This window comes from Sinocyclocheilus grahami, unplaced genomic scaffold, assembly GCF_001515645.1.
Source record: "Sinocyclocheilus grahami isolate Dianchi unplaced genomic scaffold, SAMN03320097.WGS_v1.1 scaffold1321.1, whole genome shotgun sequence".
NCBI classification, from domain to species: domain Eukaryota; kingdom Metazoa; phylum Chordata; class Actinopteri; order Cypriniformes; family Cyprinidae; genus Sinocyclocheilus; species Sinocyclocheilus grahami.
Window position 1 is genome coordinate 228,425 of NW_015506500.1, and position 8,099 is coordinate 236,523.

General features: G+C 36.2%; 1 long non-coding RNA gene across 1 annotated transcript; it reads left to right on the forward strand.

Moving 5' to 3' along the window:
• Nucleotides 1-4,039: 4,039 nt before the first annotated feature.
• On the forward strand, nucleotides 4,040-5,341 carry LOC107569194 (uncharacterized). The gene is made up of 3 exons (XR_001606874.1): nucleotides 4,040-4,064; nucleotides 4,402-4,447; nucleotides 5,253-5,341. It is a non-coding gene; the product is annotated as an uncharacterized lncRNA (long non-coding RNA).
• Nucleotides 5,342-8,099: the final 2,758 nt, after the last annotated feature.

Consider the following 8,099-nt stretch of genomic DNA (forward strand, 5'->3'; position numbering starts at 1 on the left):
TGTCACCACCATAAGATTTTGTGTTCCAGTGATATATCAAAATACTTAAATGTGCCTCTTGAATAAAAGCTTTATAAACAATATCATACTCACTGTTTGTTGTGTTTGTTTTAATACAGTAATTGACTGATTCAATGTATTTGATAGTTAAAATTATTACAAATTCAGGTTTTCGTCAACTCCGTCAGTTCTGTCACCTCCGTCAGTTGAATATTTTGATAATATTTCATTATGATATTTTATATTTGTTGAGGAATTGTTGGTCACATGTGAAAGTGTAATATGTCTGCTAACACGAGAATGTGTTTTGAAATGTTAAAAACATCTTGAATGCTGTTAAATATCAAGTTGAAATTATATTACACACTCCAAGGTAAAAAAAGCACATTTTGTTAAAAAAGAGAAAAGTTGGGAGGTTGTATCAAAGCATAGCTCAGTAGCTTAGTACATATAAGATACATAAATGTAGTTTCATTTGTCTGAGTACAAGGTTTTATTTTTTCAATTTTGCACCGTTTTGTCCCACTTCTCAAGAATGACTGTCCCCTAATGTTTCAGATCGTTCCTTCGCTTATTTACTACAAAACCTATATACACCACGTTTCAAGTATAGTTTTATTTGCACATAAGTTTTTTTTTTTTTTTTACAAATCTACATAGAATTCGATATTATTATGTGTATTCTTATCTAATGGCGAACAAAATAGCTAATTTTGTGCAAATTACAAATTATACCTGACCAAATTACGAATACACCTGGAACTCCGTAATCAAAACGTTGATCAGTTCCATTTTCCTTCAATCAGACCTGGCTAGGCGATTCAGCGGTGAGGCGTTCAGAATAAGTTGAACGGGTATCGATTGGTCAGGTCTGGGAAAAGGGAAATGGAAGTCTGCAGACGGGGATAAGAGATTGAAATCCGAATGTGGAACTCTTCTGTTTTTGTCTGTGAGGAAGTACTTTTAGGGAGATGTCTCCTCGGACCTTCTGTGTGTGTTACCTTTCACGTGCAAACCATTAATTGGACAAAGAACTAGTAGATTCCTATCAGATTTGTTTATTGATATGATCAGATGAGCAGCCTCAGTCAGTGCAGTGAACAGACCGACAACAGCAACAGCCTCCATTCCAGAGCTGGTGAGTGACAGTAATGTCCATATAATGCAGATAAACAATGTAGAGCTCGTCAAAGCATGTGTTGAGATTTTCGCAGTCTTTTTTTTTTTTAAGTAACGTTAACGTTACAAATTCTTGCGACTCGATTTCAAGTCACTGTTGTTAAATAGGCGCAAACCTTACCTTGTGAATGTCCTCATAATGATACAGTTTTTGCATCAATCATGTTTAATGAACTTGTAACACTCCAAAGAGAAAGGAAAACTTGAAATCGCATCATATGACCCCTTTAAGGCCCGTTCACACAAAGCATGATAACTATAACAATAGCTATTAGCGTTCACACAAAGACACCATAATATTCCATCTATTATAAGCACTTTGCTTATAAGCAGGATGGATTCTGTCAAATTTTTGTCATCCATCAGCTGGAAAAAAAATAGTTTTGATAGTCATTTCAACGATAGCGTTCCTCTGTGATGTTCTCATTAGGTTAAATATATATTGTGTGTTTGAGTGGTCCAGACGCTACAGTAGTGTGGACCTTATAATGATTTTTAAAACTTTCTTTATCATCCTTGGTGTAAACTGACATTTAGTCTGATTTTGTCATGTAAATGGGATCATTTTCCTGGCCAATTTGAAAAGTTCACAAACTTTCACTGATATGACTAGAGTTGTAGCATTTAAGATGTTAATTTTTAGAATGACTTTACAGCATTATAAATTTAAGGTGTGATCACAGCAAAAGTGTGCAGATAAAAATGTCCATTGTCTAGTGTCATTAGTGTACTAGGGATGTATGAATCACAGCTCACACAGAGGTCACTTTCAAACAAAGCAGCTTTCAGTTCACCAATGCAGCAAATTTAAGTCATATTCCCTATGAAATCTGCGCCCTCATGTGAATTTCCTGATCGTGTGAATTCCAATTGACAAACTGGATTTCACCCTCAAAAATTTGCAGAACGGTATTTGTGGTCGCACCTTTAGACATGAATGGTTCAGAGCTGCTGGAAGGGTTTACGCAGATGCCGTAAAGGAACCATTCACTCAAAAAAAAAAGATGTATCATTTTATTTTGAGCCCATTACTACTTTCTTCTGTGAACCACAAAAACCTTATTTTGAAGAATGTTCACGCTGCTCTTTTTCATCAAATGAGTGAATTGAATCTGCGCTGGCAGGGTGCATTTACACTTGCTGTTGTGCATCCGGGTTGGTTTGGATAAAGTGAACACTTCCTTTTTTCGAACTCTGACGCACACCTGTAAACTATACCCAAGTCTGCCTCAAAAAGGCTAAATGTGTACACGGTATCTGTTTGTGTGGGTTCTCACTCAATTTTCTGACAATTGAGATGACGCACTCAATGAAGCAGAGAGAATATATATCTCATTACTGCTAAAAAAAATAAAAAACTCCTGTGTTCTTTAAAACATTTATAGTACATAGACGCAAGTGCTGTTATGTATTTGTGAACAAAAGCAAAGGTTAAAAAAATTTTTAAATAAAGTATACAACTGAGACAAGCAGTTCTACAAATTTTGCCACCTTCTCCAGTGTTGTCGTTACCTTGTAACAGGTAAACAAATGCCACTTTAATGGTGCAAAAGTACCAGAATATATAATCAGAAATACAATGTGAACACAATCCAGCAGGGTCAGGGAGACATCGAGAAATCAAACCAAATGTAAAAGCACCCTCAAGCTCTAAAAAAGAATGAAAAAAAAACTTAAAAGCAATCTTCATGACATTTGCGTTATAATCCAAGATGTCTGAAGTCATACAACCAAAGTCCTTTTTTAAGGAAAATTAGTTCAGTATTTGTAAAGGCAGCTATTTTGGGTATGCAAGACCAGCTCCTGTCTACTTGAATGGAGACATTCTGAAATCTCAAAAACTGCTGGCCAAACTCACATTTAAATGGCATATTGACATTAACGACCCCATAAACATTATCATCAAATTGTGTTAAAAGGCATATATTTCAGATATTGGTTTAGCCAATGTGTATGTAATTTAATAATTTTAATAATAATTTATGCATTTAGCAGACGCTTTTATCCAAAGTGACTGACAGTGCATTCAGGCTATACATTTTTTACCAGTATGTGTGTTCCCTGGAAATTGAACCCACAACCTTTTGCGCTATTAACGCAATGCTCTACCACTGAGCCACAGGAACACTGTGTATGTTTGTATTGTATGTGCAGTACCAAGTGTAAGTACTTTCTCCTGTTCATTGGAATATGAGAGAACCATCTTGGTATATGCAGCTTTTTGGAAGAAGCCAACTTTAACCCAAAACTCTTGTTTCCCACTGTTATTTGTAGAAATCGTGGACCAGCCTGGAGTAGACATTTTTGGGCAAGTGTACAACCAGTGGAAAAACAAAGAGTGTGTGTGTCCCAACTGCAGCCGGAGCATCGCTGCTTCACGGTTTGCTCCTCACCTGGAGAAATGCCTCGGCATGGGCCGCAACAGCAGTCGCATTGCCAACCGCAGGTATTATGACAACATGCCCAGAAGAAAAATTTAATATAGATGTCACGTGAACTCGAGGCAAACGTTCATGAAGGGTTGGTACTTGCCTGAATGTCTGGAATCCGTTTTTGATAATTCTGGTCATGTGACTGCTATTTTGGAACATGTGATGGTAATGTGTGTGTATATAAATGTATATTTAGAATTGCGAGCGGCAACAACACGAACAAATCGGAGAGCGATCAAGAGGACAACGATGATGTCAATGACAATGACTGGTCTTATGGGGCAGAAAAGAAAGGTGAGTCTGTTATATATCACCTTTCTGTGCAATATTCTAGATTTAATCACTAAACCACTCAAGGGATTTCACTGCATAACTATTTATGAATGTATGCATTTTGTGTTATTTTAACATTTAATATTTTGTTTTCTAGCCAAGAAGAGAAAGTCAGATAAGGTATTTTTACATTCTTTGAAACAACCTGTACACTTGGTAAGTTTGTTTTAGTGATGTATATGTTCTGTTTGCTCTTAGATGGCCTCTCAGCATTTGTAGCCACAGGATCTGGTGCAAATTAGATGTAGAATTAGTTTATTAAAGGATGTAGAATTCTTATCCACAATTCCTGTCAACAAGAATGCTTTGGCTACTAGCTGTTCATAAATTAGCTTTCTAAAAAAGTGCTGGACTGTAGCATATTTTACCTGCCTTTTCCATTACTTTGTCTTTTTAATTGGTTTCATTTTCATATCCTGGCTGCAGGCTAATGTTTGATTGTTATTTTTCCGCACAGAATCCAAATTCACCAAGAAGATCCAAATCCATGAAACATAAAAATGGTAGGTATGTGTTTTTCTTTCTTGTGTGAAATCTGTAATATTATATTCAAGTTTAAGGGCCCCGATATACTCACGGCGAAGTTATTTTTCATTCTTCGCTTAGAGGTTAAAAGAAGTTTGAAAAACTATACTGTTAGCAAACATGCCAATGCTGCTCACGCTGCTGATAGTGGCATTTAGATGAATATGTAAATATGAACTGCATGCTTTCCTCTCAAAATATAAAAATAAACACAACAAAAATAACAGCAGTGGGGGGAAGAAAGCGGTGATTGAGCATCTGATCATATTGACGTGAATATGTCAAAAGTCTTTGCACTTTATGCAATAGATTGAAGGAATAATTCACCCAAAAATTTCAATCCAAACAACTGATAGAAACATCACAACACTCGACAAGAAATCCACACGACTCCAGTCCATCTAGTGAAGCGAAAAGCTGAGTGTTTGTAAGAAACAAATTCATCAAGACATTTTTAACATCAAACTTTTGCTTCTGGCTAAAATATGAGTCCTTTATCTATAATTGTGTGTGAATCAAAAGAGAAATATGCACAGATCAAGTACCATTTGCAACTGAAGACAGTTAAACAAGAAATATCAGTGGGTTTTGATTTGAGAGGACAACTGGGGATGGACTTTTTCATTGGAAGCAGAGTTATGAACTTTTGAATTATGAATTTTTTTTGGTGAACTATTCCAAAAAAGCGAGCAGCTGTACGGTGTCGTTTCCAATTTCTTCAATTTCTGCTATAAAGCAGCTCTCCACTGTGTTCATGTATTTACTCACTTCTAACCTCGACAGACTAAACAACAGAAGAAACGAACCAGAGAAAATTTCCACGTCAAAGAAGGTGGAGCCGCAGAGTGCACCTACTCATTATGTAATCGTCACGGACCAATGGTAGTTCGAAGGCGTTTACCAGCCTGAGCAAACTTTTCCAGGAAGTTGGCTTTGGCAAGTCAACTGATTTTGTTCGAAATGACATCACAACAGTGCGTTCTTCAATTTCGCTTGAAGTATACGGGGCCTTTAGGGGCCATTCACAGAGCGTGTTTTTGCATTGAAAAACATGACGTGGGGAATGGGGGGAAACGCAAAGACACTTTTCTTTAGCTCAATTATCGAATATCCATCTAGTGCATGTTTACAAAGGAAAACGATGGGAATGCAAAAACACAATCCGTGTGAACGGCCCCTGAAGTTGCATTCAGCAAGTTCGAGGTCCATTTTAAATGCTTTACATGCCAGTTAAAAATATCGTAAGCGATAATGTATGCTAGCAGTCAACCGTCTTTGAGACTTTTAAAGTTGACAATTTAAGACATTTTAATTAACTGTCTGGTGAATGGTTTTCTTGAAGCTTTGCTGGGTCCTAAGAGACGTGTGGAGAACCAGGACAGTTTGTGCGTGTTGCTAAGAGAGGAGACATTCTCTCAATAACCCTGTGGGTATCAGGAGTCACTCACTACCCACAGTGCCACACTGTTCACCTTATCACGGGATTGTGTGATCTAAATTATGCTGATCAGTGGAGGAGATGTGGACTAATTCTTCTGTCATTGTTTACATAATTTTTTTTTTCCATTTTCATCTTCAGAATTTTTTGCACACTCTCTCATTGCTTGCTCTGCTTGTGCAGCTTTGATTTCTGGTCTCTCAAAATCGACACATCTAGAATAGAGGAACTTGCACGATTCTCTCAGGGAGGAAGTTAGAACTCATCATATCGGCAGACAGACGCTGGGCCAGCTGAGCTCTCCCATCACTAAGGTGCAGGATTCTTTCTAAGTGAAATTGAAATGAAATTCTCATTCTGGGAGGATTTTACAGCAGTTAATCATGAAATCGTTAAAGATTTAATAGCAAAAAATCAAGATCGTGAACAGTTTCCCATCAGGTAATTACTACACAGTTTCTTATTACATTGTTTTGGAGAATCATGATCCAGTAGAGTATTTTCTTTTCTCTGTAGTTCAATAGCCAAAGTGTGGTACAGTTGTACTGTATTATGTCACTAGTTCTATAGCACATTATCATACTACATTTTTTATTTTCAATAGTAAGTTATTGGTTACAAAGAGAGGAAAGACAGTTTGGCATAGACCTCCAAAAATAATTAAGGCTTGAGAATATCTTTTTCATTGTTCTTTTTTTTTTTTTTTTCTCGATTTTTTTATGTATTAGATGTTTACAGTGTAAGGTGTCCTGTGCGGTCTCACTTTGTGACTGTGATATATATATAGATATATATATCTATATATATATATATGACTAGGTGAAAGATGCTGCTATCCTGACCGTGAGCCATACACTTATGGGCATGTCATCAATGTAATAAAAGATCAGAACTCTGAACATGCTTCATGTGTGTGCTGCAAATATTTATTTCAGAAATATGGGTGTTGTAAAGGCAAAAAAAGTTCCAGTCATTTCTCTTGGTAAAATGCTATGCTTGAGGCTTTGGCTTCTTTAGGAACTATTTTCGTTGGCGGATAAGAAATGCATGATTAACTGTACACTTTTTGTCAGTTAGTAAGAGCTACCATTCCAAGACTACTGATATTTATTACAACAAGAGTAGGGCAATTGTAGGAGAAATGCAATATGTCCAACAATGGCAACATTGCAGATGTCGAACATCCCTAATTCATTACTACTACTACTTGTATGCATTTGTTTTAGAATCTACTTTTTAGCAGCCACAAAACGCAGTGTGAAACTTTTCACTGTTTAAATGAACACTTATAATTGGAAAAACATCACTTTTGACTAAATAGAGTAGTACAGATACTCTTAGGAAAAATGTGTTTGTTTGTTTTTCTGGTCCCAAAATATATAACCAGTAAAAATGAGAAAAACTTAATTTCTTAAAAAAGAATAAGTGATATATTTCTTGACAATACTTGTTAATATTAAATTACTTGATCCTTGTGCGAATATGTTTGATGATGTTTTGAGTAACATTTGAGTAAGTGCAGACTTAAATAAATGGTAGAACACCTATGTTTATTTAACCACTTTTTGCCTTTTTTTTTGACTCTGCATACCTTTTCCTACAGTAAAGCCATAAAGAAGAAAAAAAAAGTTTTGTAAAATAATTAATTGAAACCGTTTGCCAGTATTTTATTTTCAAATAAGCTCACATTTACACTTGTTCATATCCCTAAAATGTCGATTCTCTAATTAAATTAAATATAATTACTTGGCACTGAGGCAGACCAGATTCAAAGAGTCACTTTTAAAACTTTGTCAACAAATTGAGCAACATCAAGAATTGAGGGGGGAACTACAGGCTGTGAGCTGCATTTCCATATTCAAAACAAAAGGTATTTGTACACCAAATTAAACCGTTTTCGAGTAACGTTATAGAAGACATAAGCTGTCGCTTAGTTAGAGGATTTGAGGGGAAGTTATTTGGCAACCCAGAGGGAGGAGATCTGAGAAGCCACACACACTGATAATTAGACATTGGTCAGGCTCTTAAAATGTTGTTGAGAGGCAACCATCATGATAAACGAGGGTTTGACATGCTTTTAGAGGAAGAGATGACACTCTCAACGGACATCGATCGACACTTAGCGACAGAAGAATATATATAACATTAGATATTTGAACGCGATGCGGAAACGCGGAACTTTAAAAAAAAAT